The following is a 13,797-nucleotide window of genomic DNA, read 5'->3' on the forward strand; positions in this document are numbered from 1 at the left end:
TGTATAGAGGACAGCTGTGAACAGAGCACCACTACCAGTATTTTTCAAATACACCACTAGTCCTGTGCATGTCATCTGCTGGTGTATGACAGTCTCCTGGCTTTTACCAAATGCTCCTCTCTGTGCCTTTTGTGAGATTAGGCATAAAATACAGGCAGTAGTGGCAGGATATTTTTGAAAGAAAGTATGCATAAAGACCTATCCAGAAACAAATGTAACTGTTGAGGTCAGCTTCATGGTGGCAAACCTTTGCAGAGCTGACTACAGGAAAAACATTTTCAGTCCAGGTCCTGTTGGCAGTGCATAAACAGCACACCTTTATAGCATAAACTCTATAAACTTTTTATTTGCTCAATTTGTGTGCATGCTTTTTTTTTTTAAATTCATATATTTGAAAAAATACAATTATATAAATATTGTACTTATATTACTTGACATATAAAATTCAGGTTTCCTTACCTAAATTGTGTAATTTTGTGAAGTGGTGCATTTAGCAGAAGTTGTTTAGGGTTGTATCATTAATTTTTGAAGTTAAAGTGCATCTCATGGTAAATAGGTTCCAACCCTTGTTGATTTGCAGCCTCCAAATAGGCCATCAAGACGATTTACCATAATCCATTTGTCGTTTATCATAATAGCTTATAATTCACTCCCACTGTTGCCACTTTCTCCCTCTGTCACGCTGCACTTCTTCACCTGACCTCTGTTCACCCACTTGTTGCCTAGTCTGAGCCATTTTAAAGTGTGCCTCTGCTTTTCTTCTGCTCCTTTGAGCTCCTGTAAAGCGACACTGCTCTGTTGATCCATCCTTGGACTGTTCCCTCTATGATCACTCCAAATTGGCTCATACTATGTGCTGGTTATGGTTTAAAATTAGGCAGCCACTCAAGTGCTTTGCTGAACTTGGGCATCCTTCATGTAATTTGGTTTAATCTTTTCCCTTCCTCGCAGCCTCCCCTCACTGCTCTGCAGTGATTAGCACCGCTCTCCTCTGATACAGGCTCTGCCGGCAGTGTCAAATTTGCAGTTACATTTCCTGTTGAACTGGTGAGAAAAGGTCATTAACTTGTTGTCTGCAGTCTGTTCCTGGCTGCCAATGAGCTGTTCCCCACAAACCAAGGGTCAAGAGCTGCCCTAATATAGAGCTGATAAGCCCCTGCTCCAGCAGCTGCAATCTCTGCACTTGTACCACACCATCAAGAACAAATGTACACCCGGCAGCAGGATAATGACACAGAGCCACCACTGCAGTTTTCATCAAGATGAGGTTTCAAGGACTGAAACTAATAGCTATTGCAAAAGCTATCAAAATTATATTAAAAGACACGGTATTGCTCTTTCGACTTAGGTCTTTTATCCTAGCATCCCAGTGCACATTACAAATACCAAGCTGGGCACTTTCCACTAATGCTGCTTCACTCCCCAAGGTTTGCACTTTTAATGCCACCCATCTCTCCCACAGCTTTGATTTCTTTTCTCATCTTTTCCTCTACTCAATTTCTTCCATATCTTACATACACTTTTTCTATTCCTGAACCCTTTGCAATAAGAATCCAGATTTCTGTCCCTATCTCTTGGCTTCCTCTCATCATCCCTGACCACTGCCGACCCTCCACTGCTGTCCTTTAACCTCAGCAGGGCTCTGAGCACCACCACTGCTGTTTGCAGATGCAGAGGGAGCATCACTCTTTCCATGTCCTGTTCCCTCAAACAATGGAGCCATTTCCCCTGCTGCAAATGCTGGTGGTCCCTGCTGCCCTGGCCAAGGAGAGCCTGTCCTGCTGGGGGTCAGCAGGGGCCAAATGTCTTCACCTATGGGTAAATCTCTTTGCCCACTATTAAGGACAAGCAAATTTTCTTGTGTAGTGGAGGCACTGAGATGCTCTGTAAGTGGTTCCTATAGCAACTGTATCCAGGTGAAAACTCCTGCAAGAGCTCCCCTTCCCCCTTCCCTCTCTCTCCCCACCTCTCCTTTCTTTGCACTGGTTTTTCATGGCAGGGGGTGAGTGAAAGGGATGATAACCGGGATGATTTAACTGCCTACGCTGCCCACACTAAGTGCTGCTGCTGTGAGCGTGTGCCCACGGGATCTCCTGGGCAGTTCTCTGGCCAGTAGGGTGTCAGGGACCGCGAGTGATCAATAAGGATGGACTGAGGAAACACCCTCATTTTGTGGAAGGAGGATATCAGATAATTCTTAAGGCATTGCAAAGATGTTTATCTGACACCTTCATTTTATTGTATTTATCATCCAGATCCTGCTCTGTGCCCAGCAGCCCTGACATAAAAATTGCCACCTCCTTCCACAGCAAAATTATAATGGAGTGCTAAGCTAGGGAATTAAAAAGGTCTCCTGAGTGCAAGAAAGGAAATTCTACAGAATAAGTTGCTACAGCATCCAAAAGGGGAAAATACAGACATCACCTCCCTGCTGTGAAGGAAGGATGAGGCTGTGCCTGTGTGGAGAGCTTTTCCCAGGACTTCCATTCAGCCCTAATGATGGGGGAATGGCCACACACTGAGGTCCCTTTTCAGGTCTGCTGTGCCCATCCTACCACGTGTGGGTGGAAAGGAGTTACCCTGATTTCAGCCAACAAAGCTGACTGGCTAAGTGCAGATCAGCATCCTCAGCCCTTTATCCAAGCTAGATGGCATTGCCAAAGAGACACTTCAGGTTTGCCCAAGCCCCTTCTTTGGCAGCAGAGTTGTAGGACAACATTCGGCAATGTGTTATGGTAAAAAATGGCTCTTGAGATATGGGCACCATCAACAGAAAAATGGATTCCCCAGGCATGTTCAACAGCTGGAGGAAATCTTGTAGGTGATAACATAGTTTAGGCAGTACTGAGTTCAGCTGGGACAAAAGCACAAGCAAGAAGGAGATAATGCATAGGTTATCACACATCTGCTTTGCTGGTGTCTTTGCACAGGTTATTGGACCTCAAGCCTTTGTCTCCAGCAGTAAGGACTAGAAATCTACATTCCATTCAAACAAAAAGGTATTATTCTGAACCAGCAAGAGCAGTTCAGAGCTGTAAGTAGAACAATTTTTTTTCACAGTCACAACAAATATATAATTTGGTTACAGATCTGATCACTTTCTGATTGAGACAGTGAAAAACATCCTACTGGTATCAGAGTTTCCACAAGTCCAGAAACGGCTATTTCTGTTAGCAATCATACCAGCTATGTGTAAGTTGCAATACAGGAGCAAAAAATCACAAGAAGCTACACAAACCACCAATTTCAGTGTCATGTCCCATATTCAGATCTGAAGCTTTTCAGAGTTAAGATCTCTGTCATCCTTAGGCCATGCTGCTCAGAGAAGCAATTTGATGTTGGCAAATTACTGACATGGTCTTATCCTTTGAGAAATTCTGAAAACTCTGAACAGCCACATAGCCAGTGTTGAGGGCTAGGTGTCCCTTTCCTTGGCCCACCAGCCTCTGTTAGGATACAAACCCAGCTGTATCCTGTATCCTGAATGGCTTCATCCTGACCCACCCGCTGCAGAGAGCTGAGTTTCTCATCCCTTGCTGCCCGCCTGCAGCTGGAGGCACACAGGATGCCCAAAGTGTGGCTGTGCCCAAGCTACTATGACAAAGGTGCCAGCAGACATCCAGCACAAGGGTGAAAACCCTAGAAGGGCTCTGCCTCTTCTGCAGTGCCACTCTGTGGGATAACCCTTACAGCCAGAGGAGGGTCTTCCAAAACTCTGCGCCAGTGCTGAGTGCTCAAACCGTAAACTGCCAGATTATGGATTCGTTTACTGTTCCAGAATGAAGATGGAGGCAGTCTGTGTCTACATATTTATCACTTACCTCTCACAGGGAGAGGGATGGAATTTTTTTCTGATTATCTACTCGGGGTTCTTTCTTAGGTCCCAGTAAAGAACCACCTCTAACTTTTTGCAACTCTAAGTAGACCATCCTCTACTGACCTGATGCACTCTATGGGACCACCAGACAATTTAGGATGAAAGGGATCTCAGCAGGTCCCGATCCAGACTCCAGTTCACAGCAGGGGCAGCTCGAGATGAGATGAGATTGCTCAGAGCTTTACCCAGCCAGAATTTTAACCTCTCCTGGGATGGAGAATGAACAGACACTCTGAGAATCCTGTTCCAAGGCTTGATTGAACCTCCTTGTCAAGGACTGAGAAGAATCAATCCATTGACGTTTTAGTGGAGTAGGTCTGGTGAGAGGAAATGTCTTGTGGAAGAAGGAGACTAAGAAGAGGCCAAGGAAAGGATACCTAAAGAGTAGCTCAAAATCAATGGCAGTGGATCTTATCCCTTTGAAAAAAGGAGCAGGTATGCTTCCTTTGGACTACCACTTCTAAAGCCTGATGCCCTAAACTCATAATTTGCCATTGCATCACTGAAATGAAGAGTCCTCTTGCTCCTGTTTGTAAGAGAAAATAAGGGTTGATATTTGCTCTTGGCATAAAAAATTGCAAGAGGAAAATCTTGATCTGAATCTGTAGAATATGTAAGGGAATTACTGGATGATCTTTACGACTATCTGAAAATAACTCAAAGTCTCTGCTGATCTGAACTGCGCTGACAGGTCTCCCCAGGGACTGCCACCCCTGGGGTAATTGTGATATTTCATGCATTGCTTGACACGCCATGGAACAGGAGGAGCAGCACAGCCTCCAGAGACAGGGAAAGAGAAGCTCCAGACAAGCAAAAAGCTTTTTTTTAAGGAACCCAAAAATAAAAGCCAGAAGAATTATTCTGAAATACCTGAAGAGCTGAGAAGAGCTGGCATCTCCAGTCTTTCTTCTGTCACACTCACCTCTCTGCTCTGCTTGATTGTACCCAATGACAGTGTGCCTGCTGCCTGCCTCATTGCTCCAAACTAATTTTTAATGCAAAAGATGTTGCAGCAATGGAGACACTGTGATGAACCTGTTGCTGTCACAAAATGAAGGACAGCTCCCAGCTAAGCATGTTATCACAAGCTGTGAAGATTTTATTTAGAAGACTCATACTAAGGCTGAGTGGCAGAGTTAGCAGAGCCACACTGTAGCTGCAGAGTCCTGACACCAGTTACAATCCAAGTAAAACCAAGAAACAATCTCCAGGTGCAGCCAGAAAAATGGGACAGCACTAAATGGATGGTCTGGGAACCTCACTTTGTTGTAACATTGAATATCCCAGACATGGGCTGTCCTCCATGAGAGCCAAAAGCCCTCCTGACTGGGGGTGGGCCCCAGAAGGAGCCAGCACAACATTGTCCTCCCTGTCACCAGACTCTGCCCTGTGACTCCTGACAGGACTGAGGCCTTGAGAAGGCAAAGGAAAAGAGAAGCATCCCATTTAGCTCATTTGGTTAGAGCATGGTGCTGATGACACCAAGGCCATGGTTTCAATGCCTCTATGGGCCATTCACTTAAGAGCCAGACTTCATTATCTCTGTGAGTCTCTTTCAGCTCAGAATAATCTGTGATCTGTGACTTTTTTTTGTGCAGGTTTATGGCTAGGCCAGGAAATAGAGGCAGCAATTCATATGCCCTTAGGAAGAAATGCCCTTCTGGCAATGATGCATCTATCCAGATTCCCATGGCTGTGCATGGGAATTGTCAGGGGGGGGAAGGTTACAAGCTTTCTGCATAGCAAAATATGCTGACCCCATTTTCTATTTACATGGACTAGCAAAGGGAGGACTGGTGAGAGGGGTGAAGGGGGCTCTCGGGAAATAGAAAACAGCAGGAGAGCTGGATTTTCTTTGCTACACTATGCAAATAAAGCAAGCGAACATGACTCTGAAACTGAGCTGATAAATATGATTCTGATTTCTTAAGAAGGCTCCTCTTTCCAACCTGACAATACATATGTGTATTACAGAGGAGACAAATTATTTTCTACAAATGAAAATCTTGCCAATTCATTTTTATCGTTTACCTGACTTCTCACCACCAACATGATTGTTTGAAAATTGAATAATGCTCAGAGCTTTGCAAATAAATGAAAATAAAATATGTCAAAACTGAGGGATCAGAATTCTTTTTCACATGCAGCAGCCAAGCTGGTGCCACCAGGTTCATTCCATAGAGCAGTGGTGAGTATGAAACACTGCATTGCAAGGACAAGGAATAACCTTAGTCTTGGCAAACTATGTGCCTGTAAGAGGAGCAATATTTGGATTCAGCCATGCTGGAAGCTTGCCACAGCTCAGGGAAAATGTGTGTGAAATGGCTGGAATCAAAAAAGAGCCTTTAATGAACCTCGACTTTTCAACACATGTTTTTGGCTTTGGAGCTGAGTAACACTATCAGCTTTGAAGAATATACATAATCATTTTGACACGGAGGGAGCAGACAGAGAAATTGCCATAACTGCAGGCAAATATTTGCTATTTCTGAGCAGTTGGCTGTGAACTTTTCCTGAGATGCTGGAAACTGATCTGGGAGATGCTGTCTGCATGTTGCAGACCCTGTGTTGCTGCTTGCTCAGTACACTGGGAACAAAAGTCCTGTTGCCTTTCCAGCTGGACATTCCTGCATTGCCACAAAACATCCTTACATTCACAAAGAGCACATCATCATCATCATCATCATTGTTTCTCACTGAGCCGGTGCATTTGCTGGCAATTACTCACCAGTGGTAGATCTGTAATGGTTTTTTAATTTTCAGGTGTCTTTTAACATCATTGAAATATTCCTTATTCGGTTCAGGACTATTCCTTAGTCCTTCCATCTAATCTCCTCTGGGCTGAAGGTTTTTAATCTGCTGCACACCTGTGCAGCAACACCTTCTGACACTGCAGCACTCCTGATTCACGGGGCAGCACTGAGCAGGCGACTCAAAGCTCCTCCTTGACCTCCCTCCCGAGCAGGGGACGCTGCTGCTGCCCCAGATGGCAGATTTCCATCAGCTCTGGCTCTCCCGGTGGCATCACAGCCACTGCCCCCGGGCACAATGGCTGCAATGCCCAGGGATGCTGGCAGTCACCCCTGCACTCCTGGCCCGTGGCAGCAGCTCCTGCTCAGAGGGGTGGGCGCAGCAGCACGGGAGGTGCTGGGACATGCAGAGGGTGACGTGCATGTCTCAGTGGAAGATGTGTTGTTTTGCTGCCAAATTTACTGCCTGTAACCATGCCAGCTCAGAGTTTGAAGTGATTCACATTGCCTCTGAGCACAATTCACTCTAAAGGTGATTTTGGTGAGTTTGTGTGATTTTGGTTGTTCAGGCAAATACCACAGAGAGCTACCCTCAGACATAGCTGTTGTACATTTGAGGTCATATTAGAGAGAAGTGAAGAACTGAAATAAAAGACATCTAAAGTTTAATCTTAGTTTTTGATTCTCATGTGGCAGGCTTTTAATTTCCACTTGCCTTTTCTCTCCTTAGTTTACTCTGGCATCAACAGCAGAAATGCCAAACATCATAAGACAAATTGTTCTCCTGGTAGTTCAAGCCCAGAGGGCAGGACAAAGTGCTGGAAATATGGCAAGGAAGTCTGCACTATGTCATATCCACAAATTAGGCATCCCCCATTCAAAAGACTTCTTTCTTACTGCCATAAAAATTTTCCTATTTTTTAGCATCAGTTGTTGCCAACTACACGTTTTGACCTGGTTCCAACACATCAAGTCTACAGAAAAACCACATGATCCTTTATATCCAGCTCCAAGGTACTCTGCATCACATACAAATCAACTGCAAATTAGAAAAAAATTGGTATGGAACCATTAATTATTTTGTGGAAAAATTTGTTTGATTTTAACAATTTAAAGGGCATAGGAATAATTTAGATGTTCTTAGGAATTATTGGTATTTAGGAACATTACCCAATGCAAAGTAGCCCCAGGTTTCTGAATCCTTAATCATGATGAGAAAGCATGGTTTTTTCTCAGAAAAGTTATAAGCACAATTGTTTACAAAACCCAATGACAAAGCATCAATATTCTTGGAAGAATGCAGTGTAAATTAAAATGGTGCATATGCTCTGCAGTTACCCACGTTTGTGGGCTAGGTTTCTGCAACTGTAAGGGCAGCCCTTGGCTCAAATATCAGAAATAAATAATTGTACAGTTTCAGCCCCCCACTGAGCCTACATTCTCTTGCACGGGGCTTTACTGGGCTTTTCTTCACTCTCCTCTGTAGTTCAGGTTTGCTTTTGTGTAAATCAGGTTTTCTGTGTGAAAACGTGACTATCGTGCAGACAAATAGACTTTATAGGGAGTCACCCTTCACCTGTCAGGTTAAATAGCAGTTCTGCTTTATGAAGTACGCTCCATAAATGTCTTCACATGTGTAAAAACAATCTCCTGTGTCTATAAAAAACTCTAATGTGACAGAAGACCCAGAGTAAAGAAGGCAGTACCAGTCTAAAGATTAGGAATAATTGAATAGATATTCAGCTTTTTTGTTGAATGATGCCCAAAGCACTTTGTAGTTGCCATTGTATTTAGCAAGCAGACTAGAGAAAGCTTTAGTCTTTCAAAATAACTTCAACGGAAATTATTTCAGTTCTTCAAGAAATTAAAAGCAACAGAAATTAAATTTTTCCGCACTGAGCTTCTAACTTATAAAAAAGTACATGGTTTTGGTTTTGATAAATAATCAGAGTAATGCAGAATGTTATAATGTCTTTGAAACTGCATGGAATAGACAATATTGTAAGTACTTAGTACGTACAGCACAGAGGACATATTCTCTGCTCTTCATCTGAAATATGAAAGCTATTTAGTACTTCGTAAAACATGTTAAATGGAGTTTTCTCTCTCTTGGAAATAGCTATTTTTTCCTCGCTCTTTGCAGGTGGAATGTTTGAAAATTGCACAAGACGGGCAATTTTGGAACTTCAACTTGGAGGACCAAATGTTAGCAAATCATTCTGAATGGATCTGAAGTTTAAGGCTGCAGTGTTATTCTTTGTGACAGTGGATACATTTTCTTTTTCACCTATTTACATATTCACAGTCAGAAATGCATGGTAGTTATTGTCTAAAAGGGGTCTATTTGGGAAGAAAAGGCAGATATCATTTTTGAAAGCTGTTAGTCCAAGAGTATATATGCACCACAAGGTTTATAATGAAGCTTTAGCCAGGGATGTTTGTAGTGGAAAGCAGAGCTAGACCACTGCAGAGAGCCAAAACAGAAGAAAAAAAAAAAAAAAAGGAAAAAAAAAGAGATTTCTAGGTCTTCACAGGCTGAGTTCCTGTGGGTCATGATGCAGTAGGAAACCATTTGTCATGTAGAAGCTGAAGTAGTTCACGCATTGCATTTACTCAGGGAAGCAATAGCCCTTTTTGGTGAGCATGAAACATCCCATCCAGGGTTCTCTTTGTGTCCCTTCTCCATTTCTGTGAAGATCTTAGGCCAGGGAAGGCGTTACAGTTGTGGTGACACCACAGTTTGTGCAACAGAGGTTCTATTTTAGGTGGAGGGTTGTGACTGTCATTACTTCATCCTCACTGGCATTTCTACTCCTAGCTTCCCTACACAACCAGCTCTGCTGCTTTTGGGAAACTCCCTGATGCTCCTCTGAGTGAAATGTCCATGTATTGCCACAGGAGTGTGAGAAGGGCTGGTCTCCACACCTCGGAGGCTCAGGTATGAAACTGTGGATTGTGACTATAAAGTGACAGGAAAGGGTATTTATATGGTTGTTTGGGTTTTTAATAAGAATTCTGTTTTGCTACCAGTAATTTATAGCAATGATGGTAGAAACTGCTTAACCACCCAAGAGCTCTACATCAGCTCACCCAACTCAGCACCCACTGGAGTGTGCTACAGACCCAGTCACCACCTGAGGACCTCCCCTGCAGGTACCACAATGCTTCAGGAACACACCAGGTACTCAGGGGTGACAGGAACAGCAATGGAAAGGGCACCTGAACTTTGGGGTCAACATCTAATCTTAAAAAAGTGAAGAAGTACTTTTGATGGAGGTAGATGTATTTTCTGTTATCAGCAGCTTAGATCTTTAACAAAAGGTTAAGGACTACTGCCAGAAACAAATATGGATATCTGTCTGTAGAATTATCTGTGTTCTCTCTAGCAGTGCTGCTTGTATACCTCAGTTTCTTCTTTCCATCCTGACTGAAGCCACAGACTGCTCACTCTTCTAGTTCAAAAGTCCCAACCACTCTCTGCAATGATTATACTTAATATCCAGAGCTTATTAAAACAATTGGTCTACGTGAGCTTTGGAAGAAAAGGAATTTGAGTTTGAATGCAGAGTCCAGTCCTGGATAAACCTGGGGTCTCCACTCATACAAAGCCACATCTGTGATAATCAGGGCTGAAAGGGAAGATTTAACCTCTGAGGCTGATGGAGAGCAAAATGATGACAGGATTTTTTTAGTTGTGAAAAGACGGATCAAGAGTTTTACTAAATCCTGGGTCAGAGGAAAAGTTGAAAATTGCCTCTGCTCTGGATCTGGGATATTTCTGACTGAAGCAGGTGTGCCTCACATCTTGAACATTTCATGTGTGCTCATTTCATTCCCTTTATTTTCAATTCACATTCCCTTAAATTTTATTTACGTGTTTCTTCCAACAATATGATAGCATGAAACAGCCTAGTTACAAAGCTTCTCTCTAAATGCCTGATTTAAATAAAGCATCCATTAATTTCTGAACCAACAGTGATACAACATAAAGCAGTACATTATTTTTCAGAATCTGGTTCTGCAAACAGTAGACCATTCGACTAAAATATAGCTAATGTACAAATAAAGTCACTCTTGTGCATTAGTGTTTTCAGGCTCAAAGCTTTAATGTGTTATTTTAGAGTACAAATATTTTCCAAGGTGAAAAATATAAATGCTACTATATTTAAGTCCTCACTAAAATGAAGCACAAAAAAAAAATACTGCAGAAGGCTTTTCTTCTTGCTAAAGGACTTTTACCAATTTTAACAGAACATCCTTAATATCCACATCGAATATTACGTGCATAGTAGGTTGCTACACTGTAATTGGTTTGGCTGATTACAATGATTACAGTAAGTTGGCACAATAGTAGAGCTACCTGGAGAAAGTACTTCTGCAGAGTGCACAGAAATCTGCTCACTGAAGACCATATTGTGTGTTTGGAGGTCAGAAATTCTGATTTACAAGAATGATAGCTTTTTAACTTTGCTTACATTTCTTTCCAAAATAAAACTATCTTTCAAGTGCTTCTTAAAATAAAATCACAAAACCTTTTCCTATGGACTGAGATATTCATTTTGCCAAACTTTAAGAGATAGTGTTATCTCTTTTGTGGGCTAATCCAAGAAAGGTTATTTCAAAACACATTGAAGAAGTAATGGTTAGCTCTCTGTGTGTGAAATGGGAAGTGTTTAACAGCACTGGACTTGCCTGTGATCAGGATGGCACAATTGCAGAGGGGATCCCCTTTGCTGGAGCTGCACTCTTCCACAGAGAGCACTGGCTGCACTTTGGCAGGCATTACTGGGGGGAAGGAGAGAGCTCACACCAGCCATGCCTGCAGAATGTTATAGTGTCTTTGCCACCCGTGTGAGGGGCAAACCTGGGCACCTCCACACTCAGACTTCTTTTTAACAAATAGATGCAGCAAAGAAGAAAGCAACATCACACAACATCACTTCCCAAACACGTCCCCCTCTGGCACCAAGGGCAGCTTGCTAGTGGATGCTGAAGCTGTCATGCAAGCCCCAGCATCCTCCCAGCAGGGATCCATCCCTCTGTGTGTGAGTGCACTGCACCCCTCTTCAAGGACTGAATGGCTGCCCACAGTGCCCCCAGATGCAGGTTGCCAGTGGCTTTCTGTTGGCAAGAGGGAGAAACACCCTCACTGTGGGGAGGATTAAGTTGTTTTTAGCAAGCAATGACTACCCTTCATGTTTTCCAAGAGAGGAAATGAACATCCAATTAATTATGACACTTGATTAGGTTACTTAAATTGCTGAATTTCTAGCAAAATCAGCAGTGCCAGCTCCTCAACACCATATGTGTGATTTGATGGCCCTTACAGTAATGCAGTTCTGCACATCTCCTGTTTTATGGACATTCTCTTCGCTGTTACTCAACTTCCATCTCATCACTCGGAGCATGAATTTCCACCTTGTGACTTCATAATCTTTCTGAGCATTGCTGTGGTGATTACCCAGTGATTTTTGGGCAGAATTTATTTCCTTGAAATATTAATGCATTCCTGATGAAAATAAACAGAGGCCTGTAGCTGTAATATTGCCTTTGGTCAGTTTTATGTCAATTGAAACAGAAATGCAACTTCAAAGCCCTTGAAGCAATGGGTGACTATGCAAGGGAACATTGGCCTCCAATAAGATAAAAGACCACTTTAATGGAAAAGTCTTATAGGAATTTCTTCTGATCATTAATAGCATGTAATTTCCTTATTTTCAAATTGTAAGTGACAGTGGTAGTAGCAAAGCAGAACACTGAAAGTGCTGTACAGCGTTGTCACTGTGCTAACCCTGCTGAGAAGCCAACGTCTGTTCTTCTCCCCACCTCAATGCCTTCACCAGCTCTGAGGTGGGAGCTGAGGGGAGCCTGCAGTTCCCCTCTACTCCTTGCTGTCCTGGAGCTCTGTGCACCTTCCTCCACCCAACACCCCTTCCCATAATTTCCTCCATTTCTGAGCAGGGGATAGTTTTTAATCTGCACACTAGAAATGAAAAATCTGTGGGCAATTACATGTACCATACTCCCTGATGGAAGTGGAAGGGCAGATTGGAAGATGTGGGATCCATGGAAGGTGAAACAATATATGGACCCATCTGGGTTGCACTGAGATGAAAGCTCTCCTGTGGTCTGAAACCCTATTAAAAGACAGTTATGGCAACCTGGGCAAGACTGTTTGGGCAGAAGAAAGCAGAAAATGAGGCATCTTTTATGAGAAGGTACAAATTTCAGACACTTAAGTGTTGAGTGATTGAAAAACAGTGAGAACAATGCTGCTATAAATTCAGCAAACTTTACCACAAAAAAATGACCCACAGGGTCCTAGACTATTAATTCCTTATAACAGCATAAATAGGTGAACAGGTGGTGTGGGATTTAAAAAGAAAGGGTGGAGATGAGATTCCATTTATTACCATTTCCTCAACAAAAGCCCAGGAGCTCATGAAACTCTGCATGATCAGTGACAAAGACCCTCCGGGCATACCAGTGGCGGCTCTGGCTGCCACTCCTCCACCCAGAGCACGGAGCCTCCACCAGTGGGTGCTTGGTGGGGGTGTGGAAGGGTCCTCCGCCCCCCCAGCTGCTCCCTGCCATTGGATAAGGAGTTGTCGGTATCCTGTAGTCTCCTGCCCTCCTCCGTGTTTATCCTGATCTCAGATCTGACTGTAGCTCAAGAAGTTACATTCCTGCAGACACTCTTGGCTTCAGGAACTGAAGATTTTCTGAAAACTAATCATTTCTGTACACAGACATCGTGGCTAATGCCACAGGGCGTGCCCAGGTGGGGCAAGAGCTTGCACAACACGGTGTCCTTGGAAAACCAGCAACTATTTCCAACATTTCAAAGCAAGCAAAACCAGAACACCCTCCTGAAGGAGGAGTATCTACCCATGGGAAGGTTTCTCCACACAGGACATCCAACTGGGAGCTTGCCATCACTTTCTAAAACAGGTATGTTGACATAGAGAGGCACAGCCCAGGCCCTGGTGCTGCTCTGCATACCAGGCACTGGCGAAACACAGCACTCAGGCATGGGGAGTGGGCACAAGTGCTCATCCTGATGCAACCTGTACCTCCCTGGGAACACTGGATCCTTTGCCTCTGAGGTGGTCACAGCCTGGATTCAATCTTTCCTACCCTCTTCAGTGCAGTGGCTGTTCAGGGGTTTGC

The sequence above is a fragment of the Melospiza melodia genome, chromosome 1, assembly GCF_035770615.1.
Source record: "Melospiza melodia melodia isolate bMelMel2 chromosome 1, bMelMel2.pri, whole genome shotgun sequence".
NCBI classification, from domain to species: Eukaryota; Metazoa; Chordata; class Aves; order Passeriformes; family Passerellidae; genus Melospiza; species Melospiza melodia.